The sequence below is a fragment of the Mustelus asterias genome, chromosome 11 (genome assembly GCF_964213995.1).
Source record: "Mustelus asterias chromosome 11, sMusAst1.hap1.1, whole genome shotgun sequence".
Classification (NCBI taxonomy): domain Eukaryota; kingdom Metazoa; phylum Chordata; class Chondrichthyes; order Carcharhiniformes; family Triakidae; genus Mustelus; species Mustelus asterias.
In genome coordinates, this window is record NC_135811.1 from 10017131 (window position 1) to 10029450 (window position 12320).

The following is a 12320-nucleotide window of genomic DNA, read 5'->3' on the forward strand; positions in this document are numbered from 1 at the left end:
CACATGTAGGCCAGACCAAGTAAGGACAGCAGATGTCCTTCCCTAAAGGATATTAGTGAATCAGATGGGTTTTTCCAACAATCGACAATAGTTTCATGGTCATCAGTAGAGTCTTAATTCCAGATTTTTAAAACTGAACTTATATTCCACCAGCTGCCGTGTGGGATTCGAACCCAGGTCCCCAGAACGTTGGCTGAGTTTCTAGATTAATAGTCTAGCGGTAATGCCACTAGGCCATTTCATTGATGAATGCGTGGAAAAACACAACATCTTAAGTAATATTCCAGTATGCGCTCCTATTCTATGTCCCAATATGAGCCATCATATAAAATCCCCATGCAAACAATAATTCATGCTTTGTAACTTTGAAATATAGGAATGGAAACGAGAGACTCATTGATTAGTTTGGATTCCAGCCACTTCCATGATTGGCAGAACTGAGAAACAAAGCAACTATTTTTCCCATGCTCTTCTTACACCTCCCTCCTCATAAACATTCATTAATTTAGCTTTGTTGTAGATCTTCTTGATCTGCTATTCATTTTCTTAATAAACACTTTGCAAAATATATATGTTTTTCACAATGGAATTGATAGGTTCTGAACCCATAGGAGTAAAGAGGTTTATAGCACAGGCCATTCAACCCATCATGTCTGTGACAACTTTTAAACAGTCCAAAATAAATCCTACTGTCCTGCGCTCTCCCAAGAGTCCTGCATGTCCCTTGGCTTCAAGTATTTCACCACTTTATCCTTCAGAGGCCTCCAAAGGTCTCCTACTGAATTACTCCCTAAAGCTTTTATGTTATTAAGAAACCATGGAGTATTGGGATTTATTTAAACATCTCTCCTCACTTTTGATAACTATTCTAAATTGATGAGCGCTGGTCACTGACTTCCCGACCACATGAACTACGGTGGATTAGGAAAGATATTATAATATTTCATATAACCACTGTTAAATCTCCTTTTTGGCTTTTTTTGTTTTGTGGAAATAGTCCCAGTAGGTCGTCATAATTACAGTATCCCATCTCCAGTGTTTTATGAGTCACCCTTACTTTAGTGTTGAGCTCAGAGGTTGGGAATGCCAAGTCTTGACAAAGTCAAGACCTCCCATGTAAACACAGCCTGGGAGCGTTTTCCACAAGCGTCAGATCAAACCCAAGAGGGGGTGCAATGCCTCTGCTTGTCAGCTTGGATCTTGTTTTCTCTCTTGTGCGCCCGATGAATTGGATTCAATGTGAATTTGAATTGGATTTTGGAGCAAGCAAGGAGATGGATTGGGGCTTGCTTTGTAACTTAAAGAAAGGAATAAAAAATAAAAACAAAATGTGCCTTTTCTACTTCTTTTACGTTCTTTGGGCTGAGGACTTGCCAAGGGAGCTTGCACAAAAGAAAAACAACATGAAAACCCGTGTCAGGTGACTGGGCGCAGAGCGCCATGGCCAGAAAGCGTCGCAGGTGGGAAATGAGGGCGGATAACAAGGAGAAGTCCCAAAAGGAAGACCCAGGTAAGGGATAATACATCTGAAGATGTGTTGATAATTTGTTGCTCGAGTGTATACTTGGCAATCCAGGGGATTGGAATCTTGGAAGGCGAGACTGAAACCTTGCAAGGTAGGCTGCTGTCGATGCCGTCTGAGTCTCAAGCGCAGTCCTGAAAATGCAGGAAGGCAGATGAAGGTTGGTGAGTGTGGGGCGTTGGGTAAACTGTTCCCCTTTGGAGCAGTAATGTTCTGCTTGGCATGGCCAAAGACCTGAAAAAGTGCCTGTGAATTGGAGCTTGAGTGTATTTGGGAATCCAGGGGACAAAATCTAGATAGGGACTACCCACAATCAGATCAAGAGGAAAATTTTACATCAAAGCTTTCCAAGGAAGTTATGGATAGCATAGGAGTGAAATGATTTAAATCAACTGTGTATCACCCAGAATCACAGGGAGCATTCAAACGATACCATCGAAATTTAAAGACAATGTTGAGGGCTTGTAATAAAGATTATCCGGAGGATTGGGATAAAGGAATTCCACTTGTAGTTTTTGCAATCAGGGATGCACCTCATGAATCGATTATATTCAGTCCATTTGAATTGATTTTTGGTCATGAGGTAAGGGGACCGTTTAAATTGATCAGAGAAATTGGTGGGTCAGTGTTCTGAAGTTACATTATTGGACTATGTTTCAAATTTTAGGGAGAGATTAAATAGAGCTGGTGAGTTGGCTAGACAGCATTTAAAAGTGGCACAGCATGAAGCGGATAAGAAATCAAACATTTGTAGTTTTGCTGATGGGGATAAAGTATTACTATTATTACCAGTAGTAGGTGAACGTTTAAAAATGAGGTTTAATGGGCCTTATCAAACTGAAAGGAAGTTGAGTGAGCTGGGTTATTTGATCAGAACGTCAGATAGAAGGAAATTTCAAGAGTGTGTCATGTGAGTATGCTTACAAGGTATTTTGATAGGGAAGAAAAGCAGAAGAACGATGTGTTTTTTGTTATATCTCAGAGGGAAGAACCAAACCCAGATGATTCTGAAATTAACATTCCGCAAATTAGATAGGATAATGAGGAAGTTACCAGAAATTGGAATAAATTATTGAGTTATCTTCCGGAGGAAAATCAAAATGAGTTATTACAATCACATAGAGGCACACATGGGAATAAGCTGGGAAATACACACATGATTGTGCATAAGATAGTTGTAGAAAATGCTGTTCCAATTGAACAATATCCATATAGGCTTAATCCTCTCAAGATAGCACAAGTTCAGGAGGAGAAGTTAATATTTACTCAGCCTGAATGCAGCAGCTGAAAGTCTCAATCAAACATGTAAAACTGGTGAAACAGAGAAGGAGAACCAATTACTGGACAATAATGTGAATAATGAAAATAAGCAGGTGCGGAGACAGATGCAAGAAAAGTTGATTGATTTGGAAGCTGTGTCTGAGTTGTTGAAATTACCTGAGCATAAATTATAGGATCGTCAAAAACAGATCATCATCTACGCAAAGGAAAATGTAGATGAATCAACGGTCATGTGTGATCTCAAGATGGAGATTGTGGAGCAGAAGTGTTCTACCACTGCAGCCAAAAGAAAAGGACAACAATGTGAAGCGGGACTGTTTGTTGAAACTGTGTTATTATTCAAAATGTACAACTGGAATCATGAATCTATACAGCCCACACACACATATGGATACCCAGTGAAGCATACTGTTCATGGCTGGTGTTTGAGTAAGTTATGATGGTTTTTGCAGCAGTCTAGCTGCAATGGGTTCTGACACCATGGAAGACAATCTGTTGTGTGCCTTTGCCAAAGAGTGGGCAGAAAGTGATGAAGATCCACAGCAAACAACAAAGTTTGACTGCCTGATAGAAGACCTAAGGCCAGTTAATAAGAAAGGGTACAGAGATAAAGTGACCTTTCTGGATGGCCCTGACCTCACACATGTGATGTTGAGAAAGTCTGCAAAGGGATGGGCTTGCTTTGACAAAATCTGGGAGCAGTTCAAGCTTACGGAAAAAGATTATTTTGTTTTGATGTTTCAGGACTCTGAAAAATCAAAAGAACTGTTGGAACTTAGCAAAGAAAGAGTTAGAAATCACGTCAAAGTTGTTTCTGCCAGTTTCCATCCAATGTAAAAGGTTGCACTCCTGATCCTTCCTAGCTCTCTGAGGACATCACTCGAGCCAATTTACAATCATGACAATGAAATTGAGCTCGGACTTGGGATCATATCAGGACTAAGGACTGAAAGAGGTGTTTGAAAAGGAAAGAGGAAGCAGCTGAACAACAGCAGCTGGACAATAAAACTGGAAAAGAGAATGTGATTGCCGATGCTTTGTCACAGCTTTGATGAAAGAGAAAGGAATCTTCAATGGTGGAAGAAAAGGATTGGAATGGACGATGCCACTGTTATGTTTTCATGCTTGGATTGAATGAAATGTGTTTTTATATGTAGAATACTAATAGTGTGAAACTAGAGGTTTTGAGAAATGAAGTCATTTTTGCATATTGATGGTGCAATTGTTTTAAGGGAGGAGGTGTGACAATACTGTGGCCTTGAGAAATTAATTGTCATGTTTCTTGTGCAGGAATTTTTTTAGCTGTCTGTTCTGTTCATTTGGTGCCACATTGCCTATTTGATTTATTATTGTCACATGTATTAGTACACAGTGAAAAATATTGTTTCTTGCGCACGCTACTGACAAAGCATACCGTACATAGAGAAGGAAAGGAGAGAGTGCAGAATGTAGTGTTACAGTCATAGCTAGGGTGTAGAGAAAGATCAACTTAGTGTGAGATAGGTCCATTCAAAAGTCTGACAGCAGCAGGGAAGAAGCTGTTCTTGAGTCGGTTGGTGCGTGCTCTCAGACTTTTGTACCTTTTTCCCGATGGAAGAAGGTGGAAGAGAGAATGTCCGGTGTGAAGTGTAGACAGAGTCAATGGGTGGGATGCTGATTTGCATGATGGATTGGGCTACATTCACGACCTTGTGTAGTTTCTTGTGGTCTTGGGCAGAGCAGGAGCCAGACCAAGCTGTGATACAACCAGAAAGAATGCTTTCTATGGTGCATCTGTAAAAGTTGGTGAGAGTCGTAGCTGACATGCCAAATGTCCTTGGTCTTCTGAGAAAGTAGAGGCGTTGGTGGGCTTTCTTAACTATAGCGTCGGCAAGGAGGGACCAGGACAGGTTGTTGGTGATCTGGACACTTAAAAACTTGAAGCTCTCAACCATTTCTACTTCGTCCCCATTAATGTAGACAGCGGCATGTTCTCCTTTACGTTTCCTGAAGTCGATGACAATCTCCTTCGTTTTGTTGACATTGAGGGAGAGATTATTGTTGCCGCACCAGTTCACCAGATTCTCTATTTCTTTCCTATACTCTGTCTTGTCATTGTTTGAGATCCGACCCACTACGGTGGTGTCGTCAGCAAACTTGAAAATCGAGTTGGAGGGGAATTTGGCCACACAGTCATAGATGTATAAGGAGTATGGTAGGGGGCTGAGGACACAGCCATGTGGGGCACCGGTGTTGAGGATGATCTTGGAGGAGGTGTTGTTGCCTATCCTTACTGATTGCGGTCTGTGGATTAGGAAGTTCAGGATCCAGTCACAGAGGGAGGAGCCGAGCCCCAGGTAATGGAGTTTGGAGATGAGTTTCATAGGAATAATGGCATTGAAGGCTGAGCTGTAGTCAATAAATAGGAGTCTGACATAAGTGTCTTTGTTATTTATGTGTTCCAGGGTTGAGTGCAGGGCCAGGGAGATGGCGTCTGCTGTGGACCTGTTGCAGCGGTAGGTGAACTTTAGTGGACCCAGGCAATCTGGGAGGCCGGAAGTGATTCGTGCCATGACTAGCCTCTTAAAGCACTTCATAATGATGGATATCAGAGCCACCGGCCAATAGTCATTAAGGCACGCTGCTTGGATTTTCTTTGGCATCGGGATGATGGTCGTCTTCTTGAAGCAGATAGGGACCTCAGATTGTTGTAAAGAGAGGTTGAAGATATCTGCGAATACCCCCGCCAGCTGATCTGCGCAGGATCTGAGTGCACGTCCGGGTACCCCATCCGGGCCAGTCCTTTCCGTGGGTTGACCTTTGAGAAAGCTGCTCTGACATCTGCAATGGTGACCTCGGATATTGATCTGTCCATGGTTTCTGGGATGGAGGGCGTGCTCTCGCTGATCTCTTGCTCAAAACGGGCGTAGAATGCATTGAGCTCATCAGGGAAGGGTGTGTTGGAGCCGACGATTTTACCTGCCTTTATCTTGTAGTCTGTTATGTCTTGCAGACCTTGCCATAGTTGGCGGGGATCCGTGTGGCTAACCTGGGACTCTAGCTTGGTCCGGTGCCGTCTTTTGGCATCTTTGATGAATCTCTTTAGATCATATCTGGCTTTCTTGTGTAGGTCAGGGTCGCCTGACTTGAACACCTCAGACCTGGACTTCAAGAAGCAGTGGATATCCCTGTTCATCCATGGTTTCCGGTTGGGAAATGCACGGATTTGCTTCTTTGGCACACAGTCTTCTACACACTTACTGATGAAGTCAGTTACTGTAGTGGCGTACTTGTTCAGGCTGGTCGCAGAGTTTTTAAATACTGACCATGTTGATACTGTGGAAACATAATTGATCCTAATCGCTGAAATGTTTGTTTTAACCTGGGCTAATGCAGCATTGTTATTTTAAGTGTCCGGGTTGACCAGTTTGATTGACAGGAGAGTCATGTGACTGGGCAGGGCTAGGCTCACAGAGAGACACAAGTTCAGTTGCTGCTTGGGATCTTTCAAGAGAAGTAGCTCTCTGTTTCTTTTTCTCTCTCTCTGGAGATTGGGACCTGGCAGAAAATAGATCTCTTTTTCTGAAGTTCTGCTGTTTGAAAGTAGATCTTTCTCTGGAGGCTGCTGTATGGGAGTCAGAAGACAGGTGTCTTTCTGAATCTCTGTCCAGAGGGGTTAAGAGACTGGAAATCTAACATCAACGTGAGTCTGCTTTTTTGTGCTAACTTTCTGAATGGGGATGGGTGTCTGTGGGACTTTTGCTTAAATTGGAACTATACAGATAGCGAGCAGTTAAGAATTATACCTTGTCATGTTTAATTATTTCAATTGGTAAAAGTTATGCTAATTCATTTTGCTGCATTTTAATTGTGTTGTTAAATAGTGTTTGTTTTAATATCAAAAAGTTGGGGTCTAGGCTACCTTCATAATATACCTTGGAGTTTCTGATCTGGTCTCTAACAAAAGCAATCACAAAATATTCATAAATTATTCATTGTGTGTGTGTATATATGACAAATGCTTTTCATGCAGTAGTATAATCATTGTGAAGAAAATGTCATTATTTTTGGGGCTATTATGTCGGAAATGCTATGTCTGTGAAGTTAGTTTAATTAAGCTGGTGAATTAGTGTTTGTGGAATTAATACCATCAAAGGGACTAGGTGTGAAACGCAGTCATTTCAAATGAATGGGACCAAGTTAAATGCTCTACAAGTAAACACAACATGGGTAGGAATTTGCATTAGGAGATAAGTGAGGATTTGGATTTTGAGCTGTTGAATTTCAAAGGGAGGTAAGAAGGAGTTTCCAACTTAGAAAAAGTCATCGATAAATAAGGCAAAGTTATCAAATTTTATTTTGTCAGAAAGTAGTAACATGAGGAGAACATAAAATGTTTTTTATTTTCCAGGAAAGGTAAATTTCAAAGGAGGATATGAATGATGGTTTTAAACATGAAACAGGAAAAGCATATTTAAGTAACGGTTGGAATCTATGTTGAGTGTAGTGGTCATGCAAGATCATGTGGTGTGCTGGAACAGATCTGTAATGAGGTACAGTGAGCAGTTTGCAGTCAGCCTAGAGGTAGGTCTGGTGTTAAAAAACAGGGTTATGTTTGAATGCTTTTTGGAATTCTTCATAGCAGTGTGAGTGACATAGAGAAGCCCTGTGATATAATTTCCCAGTAAGAGTTTTAACAACACCAGGTTAAAGTCCAACAGGTTTATTTGGTAGCAAATACCATTAGCTTTTGGAGCAGTACTCCGAAAGCTAATGGTATTTGCTACCAAATAAACCTGTTGAACTTTAACCTGGTGTTGTTAAAACTCTTACTGTGTTCACCCCAGTCCAACGCCGGCATCTCCACAATATAATTTCCCTACAGCAACAGTAGATAGTGCCATAGAACTAATATTACTGGATTGAATTCATATAGATTAAGTTTCTATAAGGACTGTTGCCTAGAGGGGCACTTATTTGTGAGTTTAACCAAGTAAGAATCTTTTGGGGAAATGTTCTATAAGACTAACCTTAACCCTGTAAATGCAATCTGGTGTTTTTAAGTTTTCTTTTCCTTTGTTAATAAATCTTTACATTTTAAGATCTCCAACAGTATTGTTGGAATTTGTGGCTCTTTACCTCAGTACATGTGTTTTCTCATAGGGAAATACAAATAGAAAATAGTTGTGATAGCTTGCCAAGTTTCCCTTTGGGATTTGGTTAGTACGGCAATTACCACCTGCCAGATCATAACACAGTTGGGGGGTCTTTGCAGTATTAAAATTTCCTTGATTGGCATGGAGTTTGGTGAATCCAAAGGCTATGAGTGCGAGGGGAACACTGGACTCAGGAGTTGGTGTTGATAAATTTTAAAGTGGTTGGACTGCAAAATGGGTTTAGAAATTGCGTTGATTTTTCCGGGAGTGGAAAATGTAACACTTGCTGGTTTACAGAAAGTAACCAAGGCTCAGCTGATAGAATTGGTGGAAATGTTGCAGTTGGAATGAACCAACAGGGCGAGGAAAGCAGACATAGTTGAGATAATAGTGTAGCATTTGAAATTGGAAAGGGTAAGAGAAACCACATTCTCCAAGGGGTGAGTAACTAGAATTGGCTAAGGTTCAGTTGCAAATGAAAAAAAAACTTGAAAGGCAGGAGTCAGAAAGGGCAAGAGAATGAGAAGTAAAAGACAGGAGAGGCAATCGGAAATTGAGAAGTTAGCAAAGGAGGAAATATAAAAGTATAAAGAGGGATTTCCAACTTAAAAGACTGGAAAGTATCAAAAGAGTCATCAGGAGGTGAGGAAGAACTTATTTCCAGACCAGATCCCAGTGGGGAGATGTTTATATTTGTGTAAATCCTCCCAAAATTTGAGGAAAGAGATGTAGAGGCATTTCATTTGAGAAGATAGCTAAGCAAATTAAATGGTCAAAAGAAATCTGGACATCGCTATTGCAGAGTAGGTTGGTAGGTAGAGCTCATGAGGTATATGCATTGTTGTCAGAAGAGGTATCTGTGGAGCATGATGCAGTTTAGAAAGCTGTCCTCAGCACATACAAATTGGTTCTTGAGGCATACAGACAGAAATTTCAGAATGTAAGGAACCAGCCTGGACAGAGTTACATTGCGCTTATGACATGTTAGGGTACTGGACCAGAACCCCAAAGTATATTATGAAGCTAGTCCAGTCCCCAACAATGTTTCTATTTTTGCATTAGTGTGAGGATAGGATGCTTCGATCCAGGAGTAATTCCATTGACAAATTAGGGATCTTTTATAAATTTTATATATATAATATATATATATCATTTATATCATTACTATCATCACAGACAGTAAACAAAGGACCATAGAAACTTAGAAGATAGGAGCAGGAGGAGGCCATTCAGCCCTTTGAGCCTGCTCCGTCATTCATCCCAATCATGGCTGATCATCCAACTCAGAAGCCTAATCCTGCTTTCTCCCCATAACCTTTGATCACATTCACCCCAAGCGTTACATCTAGCCGCCTGTTGAATACATTCAATGTTTTGGCATCAGCTACTTCCTGTGGTAATGAATTCCACAGGCTCACCACTCTTTGGGTGAAGAAATGTCTCCTCATCCCTGTCCTAAATGGTTTACCCTGTATCCTCAGACTGAGAGGATATAATCTGGGAGACTGTGACTCCCCCGCCATTGGGAACATCCTTCCTGCATCTACTCTAACTAGTCCTGTTAGAATTTTATAAGGCTCCATGAGATGCCCCCTCATTCGTCTGAACTCCAGTGAAAAAAACCCAACCTAGTCAATCTTTCCTCATACATCAGTCCTGCCATCCCCGGAATCAGCCAGGTAAATCTTCGCTGCACTCCCTCAAGAGCAAGAACATCCTTCTTCATTTGATTTGGGCATTAAGGATAGAGACAACATATGGAGTTCTGACAGAAGTAATTATTTTGGAAGAATTTAAAGTTTCACTTACTTTGCTCGTTTGAACCTATGTGGAAGACCAAAGGGTTAAAATGGCGAGATGGGCAGCAGAGACGGCTAATGAGTATGAACTAGTCCGGAGCTAAAAAAAAAACCTTTTCTTCCATCACCTCAATAAACCCGAGAAGGAGAGAAGGTGGGAAGGTGAAAGAAAGGCAAGTAGCTTGGGAAGAGAAGGGACAGCTGGGAATTGCTGGGAAATTTCTAACCAGACCAGAGAGTTCCAAGGGTGGAAGTGACACTTGAAGGATTAAGCGTTTCCATTGTAATAAGGTTGGTTGCAGAAGGTCAGTGTTGGGATGGAAGATCTATTGGAGTAATTGCGTTTCAGGAGAGTTCTATGAGTGAGTGCGCTCAGGGCTCCGAGTCTTCAGGGAAAGACAAGCCAATGGCCTTTGTGCAAGTGGAAAAGAAGGATTTGATAATAGATAAAGAAGCGGGAATGCTTTCAGTCCGTACCCAAAGGAATTGTGAAGGGCACGTTGCAGAGATGTTTAAAGATTATATTCGTGAGGGGAAAGTAATTCCATTTGTGCAGGAAAGAGTAGGAAAATATATTAAAATCTTAAGGGACATGGGTGCTGGTCAGTACTTAGTGTTATGGAATGGCGCTATCTATTGTCCAGAGGGGAGTATTGCGGGAAAGAGTGGAATTAAGAGTGAAACCAAATATATTCCGTCGTTTAAGGTAAATTTAAGAAGTAATTTGAAAATAGGAGAGGTGATTGCTGGGGTAGTGAAAAAGTTGCCCAGTGCAGCGATTCACTTTATGCTAGGGAATGAGGTAGCTGGGTCGCAGAGGTTGGTGATGCCTATTGTAGCCCAGCAGCCAGTTGAGACACAATCAACAGAGATTTTGCAGAAAAAGCATCCTGGATTGCTCAGTAATGAGACCACATACTCAGGGTTAGGGGAAGGATGCTGAAATTCCATCAGTGGGATTTGTCTTCAAAAAAAAATTATTCAGAAGGTTGGAGAGAGTGAGGCTCACCAATATCCTTAACAATCACCTCCCCTGTTTTCAAATTACTTCCTTCATTTACCTTGCGCAATGTAATATGTTTGATTTCTCCTTGAGTTCCACTGATTAATATGCTTTCCTGCTGTGTGTTTAGTTCAGTGAAATTAGTCTGATTACAGCAGAAAGAGCCATCAATAAAGCAGGTGTACCAGACTACTTACTCTGATACAGTGGCAGAATGTATTACAGACTCCTTTAAAAATGTGTTAATAAGGGGAGACCATCTCATGTTCCGGCAGATGGAAATAGGCGGTATATCAAGTATTAACACCATCTGGGGAATGAAATATTGAGAGTGGCTCTGAAATTCCAATAGCGGGACATTTAGGAATTGGGAAAATTCAAGCTGAAGTACAAAATCATTTCTATTGACCGAGACTACATAAAGTTGTCAAATTTTGTCAAACACGTCACACATCAGGTGAGAGGAAAACCTCTAACGGTAATTAAATCTGCACCTTAAATTCAGATTCCAGTGTTTGAGGAACCTCAGAGAGGGCAGGCCTATTTTGTGGGCGGCACAGTGGTTAGCACCGCTGCCTCACAGCACCAGGGACCCGGGTTCGATTCCCAGCTTGGGTCACTGTCTGTGCGGAGACTGCACATTCTCCCCATAACTGTGCGGGTTTTCTCCGGGTGCTCCGGTTTCCTCTCAGTCTGAAAGACGTGCTGGTCAGGTGCATTGGCTATGCTAAATTCTCCCTCAGTGTACTCGAACAGGCACCGGAGTGTGGCAATTAGGGGATTTTAACGAACTTCAGTGCAGTGTTAATGTAAGCCTACTTGTGACACTAATAAATAAAGTTAAACCTTTTACCAGATTGATTACGTAGCCTCCCTGAGACTAAAAGTAGAAATCAGCACTTGTTGGCACTCATGGATGTGCCCACTAGATTTCCAGAGCGATGCACTATTACTGCAAAGAGGATTGTAGAGGAGTCGTTCAAATTCTTTACAAGATAGGTCAGAGATCGAATTTCATGTCACAGTGATGAACATGCTAGGAATAAAGCAGTTTAGGTCATCAGCCTATCATCCTGAATCACAGGGTGTCTTAGTGACATGGCTTCAGACTTTAAAGACAATGAGAGCATATCGTCAGGACTACCCAGAGGACTGAGATTGAGGGATTCCATTCTTGTTGTTTGCCATTTGGAATACCGCTAATGAATCCACAGGGTTTATTCCTTTTAAATTATTTTATGGTTATTAAATAAGGGACCAATCAAGTTGATTCAGAAAATAATAGCTACAGTTCAGAACCTACTCTCCTGGATTATGTAACAACATTTAGAGAAAGATTGAGCATAGCATGTGAGTTACCAAGGGAACATTTAAAGATATGGCTGCAAGTGAAGAGAGGCAAGTACATATAAAGGGGCAAAGTTTGTGGCTGCGTTAGTATTGTTCCCAGTGTCAGGGAAATTGTTAAGGCCTGTGGAAGAGCCTTACTGGATTGTGAAGAGACTGAGAGAAGTGAATTTAATAAATACCCCAGATACAAGGAAAAATCAAAGTGTGTCATGTCAATATGCTTAAAAATA